This window comes from Vulpes lagopus, chromosome 2 (assembly GCF_018345385.1).
Source record: "Vulpes lagopus strain Blue_001 chromosome 2, ASM1834538v1, whole genome shotgun sequence".
NCBI classification, from domain to species: Eukaryota; Metazoa; Chordata; class Mammalia; order Carnivora; family Canidae; genus Vulpes; species Vulpes lagopus.
This window is the reverse complement of record NC_054825.1, coordinates 157,356,427-157,369,001: the sequence shown is the minus strand read 5'-3', so window position 1 is coordinate 157,369,001 and position 12,575 is coordinate 157,356,427. Positions and strand designations below refer to the sequence as shown.

Here is a 12,575-nt window from a genome sequence, read left to right as displayed (position 1 = left end):
GAGCCCAATGTGGAACTCGATCTTGGGTCTCCAGGATCACACCCTGGGCTGAAGGAAGTGCTAAACTGCTGAGCCACCAGGGCTGCCCAAGATTTTATTTATTTATTTATTCACAAGAAACAGAAAGAGAGAGGCAGAGACATAGGCAGAGAGAGAAGCAGGCTCCATGCAGGAAGCTGGACGCAGGACTCGATCCAGGGACTCCAGGATTACACCCTGAGCCGAAGGCAGACGCCCAACCACTGTGCCACCCAGGTGTCCCTGGCCACAGGATAATTTACTAAATGTATGCAGTGACCATGTACTAAACTTTTATGAAAGAGAGACACAGGAAAATGATGAGCCATCTGGAGTGGCTTCCTAGACTTGGAATATTCTTCATATGGATTTATTCCTGGCAAATGAAGAGGAAATATGACTGAGTTGAATTTAGGACAGGTCCTAGATGTCAGACATTTTCTCTTTTATATTATTTAGTGGAATCTTCAAGAATGGAGTCGTAGGAGTTTTGATGTAGTTATGAAACCTAATCTTTTTTTTTTAAGATTTTATTTATTTATTCACGAAAGACAGAGAGAGAGAGAGAGAAGCAGACACACAGGCAAAGGGAGAAGCAGGCTCCATGCAGAAAGCCCAACACAGGACTTGATCCTGGGACTCCGGGACCACGACCTGAGCCAAAGGCAGACACTCAACCGCTGAACCATCCAAGTGTCCCGAAACCTAATCTTTATACTATAGCTAGATTGTATTTTTGCCTTCTATCTGCTGTTCCACCTGCCGTTTGAAATCCTCACGTTGCCTCTTCACATTGCAGAATCATGAACATTTTTATATAAAACTCTTGTAGATGATGGCAAGATAACAGTATGGGGCACCTGGGTGGTTCAGTTGGTTAAGCGTCTGCCCTTGGCTCAGGTCATGATTTCAGGTTCCTGAGATCCAGCTCATCAGGCTCCCTGCTCAGCAGGGAGTCTGCTTCTCCCTCTGCTTTCCCCAACCCCTGTGCTTTCTCTCTTAAATAAAAATAAAATTTAAAAGGTAACACAGTATGTGGGAGGCTCCCAATTCAGAGAAACTCCAAATCTTATGACACCATACAGAGTATGACTGTTTCTCTGAGGACACACTAAAGAAATCAGGATTATACTTCCATAGGAAGAATTATATGAACTGCAAAAAACAGAAAAATCTTCCCTCCCCTCTTAAACAGAGAAAATACAAATTTAAGGAAAAGACTTAGTTATTTCAGGTAAAAGGTTGTAAGTGGTTTTATCAGTTTCAAAATTCAAATGTTTTCCTAAGATGCTTTTCCTAACTTAAACAGCTTTAATCTAATCTCATCCTGTCTCTTGACATGTTTGCTCTTTCCATTCTTCCTACTTACAAATATCTCTTAAATCTTTTACTTCTGGTCTGAGGGACTGAGTGGATGAGGCAGCTGATGTTTGCTAAAAGTTCATTTGTTTTACAAATGGTGTACGTGGTCATGAATTATACATTTAAAATCTTGTAGGAAAAGTGTTTGAAAGAATACTGTCTCAAATAAAACAAAACCACCTAACACACCTAAGGAACCATGGAATTGTCTTGACAGAACATGCATGCACAAGAACACACAAATATCATTTGTGATATGGAAAGCTGTCTTCCCAACTTTCGAAAAATATGAATGTTTTTGGTTTTATCTATATAACTAGGATTTCAACAGCTCTCATCAAGAGCACAGGGTAGGTTTTTCTCAGTCACTGCGGTCAATAGATGGACCTCAAAACACCAAACCTTACTGCTTTAGTTTTCTTAATCACTGCACTGTGCTTGTTCACAGTAGTCTCTTGTGATTCTTTTATTTCTGTGGTATCCACTGTAAAGCCTAGACTTTTTATAGTTTTAATTGGATCCTTTCTCTTTTTTACATTGGGTAACTAGTTTTATCAATTTTGCTTTTCTTCACACACACACACACACAAAAACCCTCTTGGATTCACTGATCATTTCCACTGTTTTTCTAGTATCTTTTTCACTTATTTCTGTTCTAATCTGTATCATTTATGTTCTTCAACTAACTTTGGGCTTAGTTTATTGTTTTTCTGGTTCCTGGAAATGTAAAGTAAGGTTGCTTATTGGAGATCTAGCTTTTATCTTAATGTAGATATTTCTATAACCTTTCCCTTTTTTCTTTTTTCTTTTAGATTTTATTTATTTATTCATGAGAGACACAGAGAGAGAGGCAGATACACAGGCATAGGGAGAAGCAGGCTCCATGCAGGGAGCCCAACGTGGGACTCGATCCCAGGATCCCGGGTCTCCAGGATCACACCCTGGGGCCAAAGGCAGGCGCTAAACCGCTGAGGCACCGGCACTGCCCTACAAACATTTTATTTTATTTTATTTTATTTTATTTTATTTTATTTTATTTTTTTTATTTTATTTTATTTTATTTTATTTTATTTTATTTTATTTTATTTTATTTTATTTTATTTTATTTTATTTTAAAGATTTTATTTATTTATTCATAGACAGAGAGAGAGAGAGAGGCAGAGACACAGGCAGAGGGAGAAGCAGGCTCCATGCACCGGGAGCCTGATGTGGGATTCGATCCCGGGTCTCCAGGATCGCGCCCTGGGCCAAAGGCAGGCGCCAAACCGCTGCGCCACCCAGGGATCCCCCTACAAACATTTTAATACAATTCTTTATGTGGCTGTTTCATTTTTCTTGTGTTAGTACTTCAGGGTGCAATTCTGGAGTCACTGGCTGGGTGAATGTGTGAACTTTTTTTTTTTTAAAGATTTTATTTATTCATTCATGATAGAGAGAGAGAGAGAGAGAGAGAGACAGAGGGAGAAGCAGGCTCCATGCCGGGAGCCCAACGTAGGACTTGATCCCGGGACTCAAGTTCAGCAATATAAAAATAATGAACTATTCATATTAAGTGTAATTGCTGAACCTGAAAATAAACATTCTGTAGAGGGTTCCCATGAAAGAAAAAGAGTAAGCAATTAATTTATTATTTCAATTATATAAAATCCTAGACAATGCAAACTAATCTGTTATAAAGGAAAGTAGATCAATGGTTCCCTGCAGGGCAGAGAGAGAGATTATTAAAGTGCTGAACATAAATATGAGAGTAATGGATAGGTCCATTATCATGACTGTAATGAGTTTCATGCATTAAATGAATTTCAACTTACTGAGCCGTACAGCTTAAATATGTACAGTTTATTGTATGTTATCTATACCTTATCAAAGCTTTAGAAACATGGTTCAGACTAAAATCTAGATTTCCTACTCCCCCTATCTTGACTCCACCATCTCCACCTCCATCCCAGGAGGGGATCTCTTGCCTCAGTAATAAAAAAAATACAGGTAAACAATGAAAGTCATTTCCACTTGAATCAGAAGGAATGCAGGCTGCTGGGGTATGAAGCACTGACCAAGACATCTCCTTTGTCTCTATGCCCTGATTTTCCTCCCTACACAGCAAAGGCCTGGAGATAGCCCAAAAAAGCTACAAGTCATTAAAACTTTACATTATTTTTTCTGACAGGCCCTCAGGTATACAAGATACATCCTTCTGGTAAGCCTGAGAATTTCTGTACCTGCTCATCCTTCACAGTCATAATGACTAAATATTGTGGATACCCTTTTAAAGGAGCCCATTCTAACTAGTTTGTTGTAATCTCCTCACTCCCTATAAATCCATTGTTGTTGTTTTAGCAATTATGATTCCAAGATACCTGGGTGGCTCAGCAGTTGAGCGTCTGTCTGCCTTTGGCTCAGGGCATGATCCCACGGTCCCAGGATCGAGTCCCGCATCGGGCTCCCTGCATGGAGCCTGCTTCTCCTTCTGCCTATGTCTCTGCCTCTTTCTCTCTGTGTTTCTCATGAATAAACAAAAAAATAAAATCTTTAAATAAAAACAAAACACAATTATGATTCCTCCTTATAATCTTTCAACCAGTGGCACCACCCTAAAGAATTCTGGACACCAGAGTATATGGCCTCTTTTAGGACCTGAGGAACAGATTTCCCTTACTTACCAGTACTGAGCACAATGCAACATCCTCTGTGACTAAGTGAACAATTCTGTAACTCTCATAAACACCAGAAGTTGTCACAACCATCTCTCCTCAGGCTGACCTCTGAAGCTACAAAATATCATGACATCCAAGCTCTAAGTAAGGACCATAAAGCCCTGCAGTCTCTCCTGGGAGGCTGTGGGCAGCAATGCAAACTAGGGCAAAATGAGAGAGCCCTACAAATCCTGCCATAATATTATCCTATCTGAGGCACACAAAGTTTGGTCCCAACACAAGCTGGCTACACCTTCATGCTAGCAGAACTCAAATAGTTATTTTCAAACTGCCACATACACAGTGAACAGAATCCCCAAGGTTAAAGGTGCCTTAAATAAGGCCTTCATTATCACACAAACCAAAAACACAGAAGGCAGGCTGTTCCAAGCTTTTTTATTTGAAGGCTGGAAAACTCCATCACGAGAGTCATATGAGACCATTCCTGAAACAGGAAGTTTATGTTTTTGGGACGCCTGAGTGGCTCAGTGGTTGAGTGTCTGCCTTTGGCTCAGGGTGTAATCCCAGAGTCCTGGGATCGAGTCCCAAATCGGGCTCCCTGCATGGAGCCTGCTTCTCCCTCTGCCTGTGTCTCTGCCTCTCTGTGTCTCTCATGCACAAATAAATTTTTTTTTTTTCAAAAGGAAGTCTGTGTTTTCAAATCATGAGCAGAATCTTCTGAGCCCAAATTTGGTCAGGTCCAGGGCCTAAGTCATCACAGAGAAAAAAATAAGAAAGGGATGAATGTTCAGGCTTCTCACATATCCTTTACAAATACAACAGGGAAGTTTTACTTCCCTAAAGTAGTTAGTAAATGATACACACCACAGGCACCTTCCAAGGGTAGGCTTCTGCCAGAACCAAGGGACACACATCTGGCAACAGGCTGTGCAGTTTAAAAACATACCTCTCACATACCTGGCACTTAGTGGCCATTCTCATGTAGGAGATTAAATTCAGGTAGATAGCATCCTCATATGGATCACTTCCAGGTTATAAGGAATACAATAGAACACTCCCACACATCTACATTAGTTCCCTAAGTTTTCTACATGAATTTTCCAGTATTCAATGAGATAGGGCCTCTACCTGAGCATTCAGCACTCATAAGGCCTTCATCCATTGTAAATTTCCCAGCGCTGAGGAGCACAGAGCTTTATAAAGGATTTCCCACATCCCCCACACTCATAAGGATTCAGTGTGAAACCTCAGGTAATTCAGGAGACTGAATCTATAAATGAAGCTGCCACATTCCCTGTATATATAAGGCCTTTCTCCACTGTGAACTCAGGGATGCTGAATGAGGTTGGTCTTGTTGGTAAATAATTTACCACATTCCCCACACTCATTTAGACCTTTTCCACTGTGAACTCTCCAATGGTGATTGAGGGGTACCTTTTGTTAAGACTTCCCACATGCACTACATATGTAACATCTTATTCTAGAGAGATCTCTCTGGTGTTGAATAAATATATATTTGTTCTCAAAAGTTTTCATGTATCTTCCCCATTTATAATGAATTTTTACATCATGTAAGGCCACTACATACTTGGTACTGCTCTTTGACTTCTCCACGGTGTAAGTGACTTACTGTTGGAGAGATCCTGAGCTGGTCATGAAGTCTTTCCCAATCTCCCTGCAGGTAAAGGGCTTCCTCAACACACAGAATTTGTAGCTCTTCACAAATGAGGCTCTGCTTCTGAAGTGTTTCTCTCCAATGTCCTGTTTCTGGTGCCATGGAAGGTTTGCAGTAAAACATAATTATTTCCCACATGCCCCACAGGTATATGGCTTCTTCCTAGTACGTATTCCTTGACACAACCAAGTGCAAAATCTCTCTCAAGACTAGGCTACATACCTCACAAGAGTAGGCCTTCTGGGAGACACCTGCCTTGGAGTCCTGACCTGTGACACTCTGACAGAAATGCTCTGCTCAAAAGGTGCCTCCTCAGTGTGTGCTCCATATCAACAACCTGAAAGGAATAAAATGCTGGAGGAGTCCCTGTTGACTCCGGTTGGAGTCAACTACCCATTCACAAGAATGCGTTTGACAAACTCAGGACAAGTCCATGGGCTTGTCTGCAGAACCAGGATTGGTTTGGGCTGAAGACAGCCTTTGTTCCAGGGAAATGAAGAACATAAAATGGGGAAGGTCTCAAATGGTGAAGGACACAACTCTGATGTATGACAAGTGGAGGAGAGGAGGCCTATGCCCCGTTTTTCTGCAAATAACTTCCAACAAGTTCTTGTTTACGGGTGACACATGAGCACTATATAGAAAGGTAAGTCCAGGACCAAGAAAATCCAACTGCAACAGAGTAGCTCATGTTCAAGGACTATTTGAAGAAATATGCACACCTCATGACAAATTATGTAGAAGTCAATGTTGGGAAGCACTGCAGATGGAGGAGTGAGAAAAGTAGGTAAGACATGGAGTCCAGAAAGGTATGGACTGGTCCTGCACAGAACATAAGAATAGAAGTAACATGTAGAGTTGATAAGTAGGCAAAGCATCAAGACTGAAGAAACACCAGAAATGAGGTGTGTCCCCTGGCACTGAACACTAACCAAATAGAATAGATTTCTTCTACAATTTATTTATTTTAAAGATTTTATTTATTTATTCATGAGAGACACAGAAAGAGACAGATATAGGCAGAGGAAGACGCAAGCTCCATGCAGGAACCCGATGTGGGACTCGATCTCAGGACCCCGGGATCATGACTTGAACCAAAGGTAGATGCTCAACCACTGAGCTCTACCTGGGTGCCCCGACTTCTGCTACAATTTAAACACAACCTTGATATTATGTCCTTCTCCAGGTATCAACCCTCCAGATCAGGATCCTCCATCTTGCTGTGGCTTGATCAGAGCCATTTGTGAACCTACCCCCAAGATGACCAAATACATGGCACCTGGATGATGCAATTACTAAGGAGAACACATTACAGAAGAGCAGACAGTACTGGGTCAGAACAACTCAGCATGTGATAGCACACAGGAGGAAAAAAAAATACAGAAAACGTAGAGGAGTTGCAAGAAAAAGACCGTGGTCCACACAACTGTAACTGTGCTGGTGTTAGCAATTCCTGGCACAAGCATTCATGAAAAAATGTCAGCTAGAGGAAAGAAGTAGCAACTGGTATTCAGGTGCCTTGGACCTGCACAAAGTCACCAGGCTAGGGAAAGGGCAAGCAAAGTAAAATCAATTACAATGACCACTATATGCCTAACCCTGTGTTGGGGCTGCTCAGGGAGAGGGCAGTGCACACACCTCAGACTTCTCAGCCACAGCACAGGCTTAGGGAATTGGGGAAACAAGTAGTGTCCATGGTCCTGCTATGGGAAGGAGAGACCAGTGCCTGGGGAAAAAGGGAAGAGCAGAGAACATCTAAAGGTACCATGATGGGTATGAGGGCCTTACCCAGAGAGACTGTAAGTTCCTTTTTTTTTTTTTAAAGATTTTATTTATTCATTTATGAGAGACACACAGAGGCAGAGACACAGGCAGAGGGAGAAGCAGGCTCCTTGCAGGGAGCCCAATGCAGGACTTGATCCCAGGACTCCAGGATCACACTCTGAGCCAAAGGCAGACGCTCGACCACTGAGCCACCCTGGCATCCCGAGATTATAAGTTCAAAGCTTTCCAGCATCACATTATTGTATTAGTGTCTCTGAACCTCAAGGAGACCCTACTCCTGCCAGAACAAGTACATAGCCATGTCTTCAAGGGTCACAGTGCCCTATCATGATGGTGACACATGAAACCACCAACAGCCCTTCTCCAGAGTACCCACAATTCATCTATACACGAATACCCCATACCCATTCTCCTCCCAAGCCCTCCAACTCCGGGAATAAATCAGGCCTTGGTACAACTTGCACTGCTGTCTCCTCATGGGCTCACTGGTCAGGTCCAATCATCAGCAAAAAGAGGCAGGTGAACAAATGGATGTCTAAGCTGTTGCCCTCACTAGATGAATCCACACACTTCTGTCAAGCTATTCCTCTGATGTTATCAAAGTCCTGTAAATCTCAATAGTAGGTTTCTGAAACCATCAGACACACTCTCTCCAAGTATTCTTTAGAATGCACAGCCCTCACATTCCTGGACACCACAGCCATATGCCCATGGCCATACCTCAATGCCCCACAGCACAGGCATCTCCCTGGTCTCCCTATAAGTCACTCTTGTGTTAGTCATCCCTCCTTTACACCACTGCGAGAAGAGCAGAATTCCCATCCTAGGGTTAAGGGGATGGCCAAACACAAAGTACCTAATACTGGACAGACAAGGTCAAAGGTAGTTTATTAATTACATATACTCACAGCCAGGGAGAGGAGGACACCACAACTTTATAGGGCCACATGAACGTTGTACACTGTGTAAGAGTAAACAACCAGGGGCTGTGAGATGCAAGTTTTACAAGATCAAGAGGTGGGGTACAATCTGGTTCCCAGAGGATGATGTGAATGGCTTGTGTGAATAACCCCATGGCCTAGCAGAGAAGTGAAACCCATTTTAAAGGCATAAGCAGGGGGAATCCCTGGGTGGCTCAGTGGTTTAGCGCCTGCCTTTGGCCCGGGGCGCGATCCTGGAGTCCCGGGATCAAGTCCCACATCAGGCTCCCGGCATGGAGCCTGCTTCTCCCTCCTCCTGTCTCTGCCCACCCACCTCTCTCTGTCTATCATAAATAAATAAATAAATCTTTTTAAAAAATTATTTAAGGGATCCCTGGGTGGCGCAGCGGTTTGGCGCCTGCCTTTGGCCCAGGGCGCGATCCTGGAGACCCGGGATCGAATCCCACGTCGGGCTCCCGGTGCATGGAGCCTGCTTCTCCCTCTGCCTATGTCTCTGCCTCTCTCTCTCTCTCTCTCTCTGTGTGTGTGTGTGTGTGTGTGTGTGACTATCATAAATAAATAAAAATAAATAAAATAGGGATCCCTGGGTGGCGCAGCGGTTTGGCCCCTGCCTTTGGCCCAGGGCGTGATCCTGGAGACCCGGGATCGAATCCCATATCAGGCTCCCGGTGCATGGAGCCTGCTTCTCCCTCCGCCTGTGTCTCTGCCTCTCTCTCTCTCTGTGACTATCATAAATAAATAAAAAAAATTAAAATAAATAAATAAATAAATAAATAAATAAATAAATAAATAAAATAAAAAATTATTTAAAAAAAATAAAAATAAAGGCATAAGCAGGAACTGCTCTGGTCCTCTTGATGAAAAGGGATGCTTGGCTAGGAAACTTTATCTAAGAGTGGGGAGGAGAACTTGCACTCAGGCCATGTGAAGCACTTGGGAGTGCTCAAGGGAGCACATAACAATGGGTCTTAATTTTAGGCCATGAAATACAACTTAGCAGAAAACAGCCAGAGTTGCTTGGCAAATTCAAACAGGACCCAATACTACCCCAGAGCTCCCACGGCTCCTGTTGGGAGTTGGAAACACCTAATCCTTCTATGAAGGCCTCCCTCTTGACTCTGTTCCGTGCCTGACACTAAGCCACACAGAGCCAGTTGTGGATCTCAGAAACCCATGGCCCTCTTGCACCCTGTGTTGTGCTTGCTGTCCCCTCAGCAATGACAACCTTCTCTGTCCACCTAACCCTCATTCAAAGTTCAGTCCATTTATCACCCACCCCAGTCCTACTGATTCTTACAGATGACCATATTTGCCCCAACTACACCTACCAGGCTGAATGAAACACCCCAGGTCCCACCAAAGTCCTCACAAATCATAGAGAATAAGCAAGAGCTCTGGCCTGAGTGACATCTTGCCTCATTTACCCCTTGTCTCTGCATCTTTCTCATCTCCATTCTTCTCTTGGAAGCCCTGGCCATCTGCTAGACTAGTCAGTCTGATACAGCCTACGTTAGGGATACATACCACCCTCACCTGCATTTATGAATTCTAATACCATCACTAAGGTACCCAAGTGAGAGACCCAGTGCTCAGCCCTTACCCTCTACATCCTGGCCTATAAACAGCTTCACAATCATTAACAAGACTATACCTCTTATATGTAACCACAGATTAATTGGGTCCACACAGTAAATACCACATTTTGAAGGTCTCCAATTTGAACCACTCTTTGATTTCCCAACTTGTATTGTTTCCAGTTGCCAATCTGATGCCTCCACTCAGTGGTCTCTGAAATACCTCAGATTCTCAATGTGGCCAAAACAAAGCTCCTGATATCCCCAGTGATTATTACTCCTACTACCAACTTCCTCTTCTCAGTTGGAACTGCCATCCCTACAGTTGCAAAGATCAAATCCCCTGGGGTTATCCCTGATACCTCTGTTTTCTTCCCTCATCACACATATTAGAAAATCTAGTTTCGGGGATCCCCGGGTGGCTCAGCGGTTGAGCGCCTGCCTTTGGCCCAGGGTGTGATCCTAGAGTCCTGGGATCGAGTCCCACATCAGGCTCCCTGCATGAGGCCTGCTTCTCCCTCTGCCTGTGTCTCTGCCTCTCTCTCTCTCTCCCTCAGTCTCTCTCTCTGTGTGTCTCTCATGAATAAATAAATCTTTTTAAAAAAAGAAAATCTAATTTCGGAGGGATATCTCAGTGGCTCAGCAGTTGAGCATCTGTCTGCCTTTGGCTCAGGGCGTGATCCCAAAGTCCCAGGAACAAGTCCCACATCCAGCTTCCTGCATAGAGCCTGCTTCTCCTTCTGCCTATGTCTCTGCCTCTCTCTCTGTGTCTCTCATAAATAAATAAAAACTAGGGGATCCCTGGGTGGCTCACCGGTTTAGCGCCTGCCTTCAGCCCAGGGAGTGATCCTGGAGTCCCAGGATCAAGTCCCACATTGGGCTCCTTGCATGGAACCTGCTTCTCCCTCTGCTGAGGTCTCCGCCTCTCTCCCTCTGTCATGAATGAATAAAAAAAAATCTTAAAAAAAAAAAAGAAAAAAAAGAAAAGAAAAGAAAAGAAAAAGAAAATTTAGTTTCGGATGCCTGGGTGGCTAAGTCAGTTAAGCGTCTACCTTCAGCTTAGATGGTAATCCCAGGGTCCTGAGACTGAGCCCCATGTTGGGCTCTCTGCTCAGTGGGGAGCTTGCTTTTCCTCTCTCTGCCTGCTGCTCTACTTGTGCGTGCACGTGCATGCTCCTGTCAAATGTGACCTCAGGCTGGCCGTCTAACCAGTGGGCCTCAGGGCTCAGTGTTGCTTTTTACCAGCTGTGTGACCCTGAACAAAGACAACCTACCAGGGCCTCAATGTCCTCATCACTCCTCACCCCTTACGGAGATCCTGTCCCTCCTTTGGCCAAAACTCCCCCTGGCGTCCAGAGTCCTTACATAAAGGTGCCGCAAGTCTCGGACCGCCAGTTCCTGAGTGACCCCGCCTCACGCTCCCTATTCCCAGACCTCAGACTCCTCCCGCCTCAGCCCCCCGACCCCCGAACCCGCAGCCTCTGCCCCAGCCCGCCCCTCCCCTGCAGCCCGCTCCCGCACGCCAGCGCTCACACGCGGGGCCCCCACCCACCGGCTCTTCCCGGTCCGGAACACCCGGGCCTGGGCCGCAGGGACCCGAGCAGGCGCCCTGTGCTCCGGCCTTGAGGGTCTGGGTCGGGGGAGGGCGGGAAGGGCCCGGGGGACGAGCGTTTACCTGCGCTGGGGCCCTGGGCTCGGCCGCCGCCATCGGACTCTGTAGACGGAGCGGACACCGGGCTGGGGGTCCCTGTCCCGCCCCCGTAAGGCGCAGCCCGGGCGGCGTCGCAGAGCCGTGCGCCAAGTCTCTGCCCTGAGGACGACTCTTTTCACATCTACTCGGCTCCGTCACCTACTCCTCAGCCCTGCGGAAAGGATCTCCGAAAACTGCAAACTACGCCGAACAGCCGCAGGAAGCCGGAAGTTCCGCCCCGATGCCATGCGCAAGCACAGATACGCCTCGTCCTGATCAGTTATCGCCTCCTCTCAATGCAGAACCTTCTGGGTAATGTAGTCCCGGAGCTCTGGAGGTGGCTGGGAAGGGTGTTCTCCACCCTGACCAACCAGAGCATTGACTGCACGGCACTAAGAGGGAAGCTGGAAAGTAGTATTCCTCCTACCTCAAGGAAGGTAGAGGCTTTGCCTGTGTCAAAGGCGGAGAAAAGACATTGTTTCAGACTCCATAAAGTCAGCATGCCTCAAGAGGATAAAAACCGGGGATCCCTGGGTGGCTCAGCGGTTTAGACCTCTGCCTGTCTCTGCCTCTCTCTCTCTCTCTCTCTCTCTCTGTCTCGTGAATAAATAAATAAAATCTTAAAAAAAAAAAAAAAAGAGGATAAAAATCTTATTTGAGATGCTCCCAGATCTATTTAACATAAATGGCCTAATCATCCCATAATCAGTCAGTCATAAAATGAGTCATAAAATGAGTACATGGGACGTCGGGGTGGCTCAGCGGTTGAGAGGCTGCTCAGGGCGTGATACTGGAGTCCCGGGATGGAGTCCCTCATAGCGCTCCCTGCATGGAGTCGGCTTCTCCCTCTGCCTGTCTGCCTCTCTCTGTCTCTCA

The 12,575-nt window shown here is 45.2% G+C and overlaps 1 protein-coding gene across 3 annotated transcripts in view; it reads right to left on the bottom strand.

The window, feature by feature from the left end:
- Positions 1–11,930, bottom strand: part of LOC121484176 (zinc finger protein 132-like) — a 52,858-nt gene extending 40,928 nt beyond the window's left edge. The window contains exons 1-4 of one of the 3 annotated variants that reach the window (XR_005985955.1): positions 11,685–11,930; positions 5,932–6,046; positions 5,665–5,801; positions 4,453–4,780 (exon numbers count right to left, since the gene is read on the bottom strand). The gene's annotated coding sequence lies outside the window, so the exon portion shown is untranslated. Of the gene's footprint in view, positions 1–4,452; positions 4,781–5,664; positions 5,802–5,931; positions 6,047–10,823; positions 10,885–11,684 lie in introns of those variants that run through there. The other 2 variants (XR_005985956.1, XM_041743034.1) reach the window with 2 other exon arrangements.
- Between the last annotated feature and the right edge of the window lie 645 nt (positions 11,931–12,575).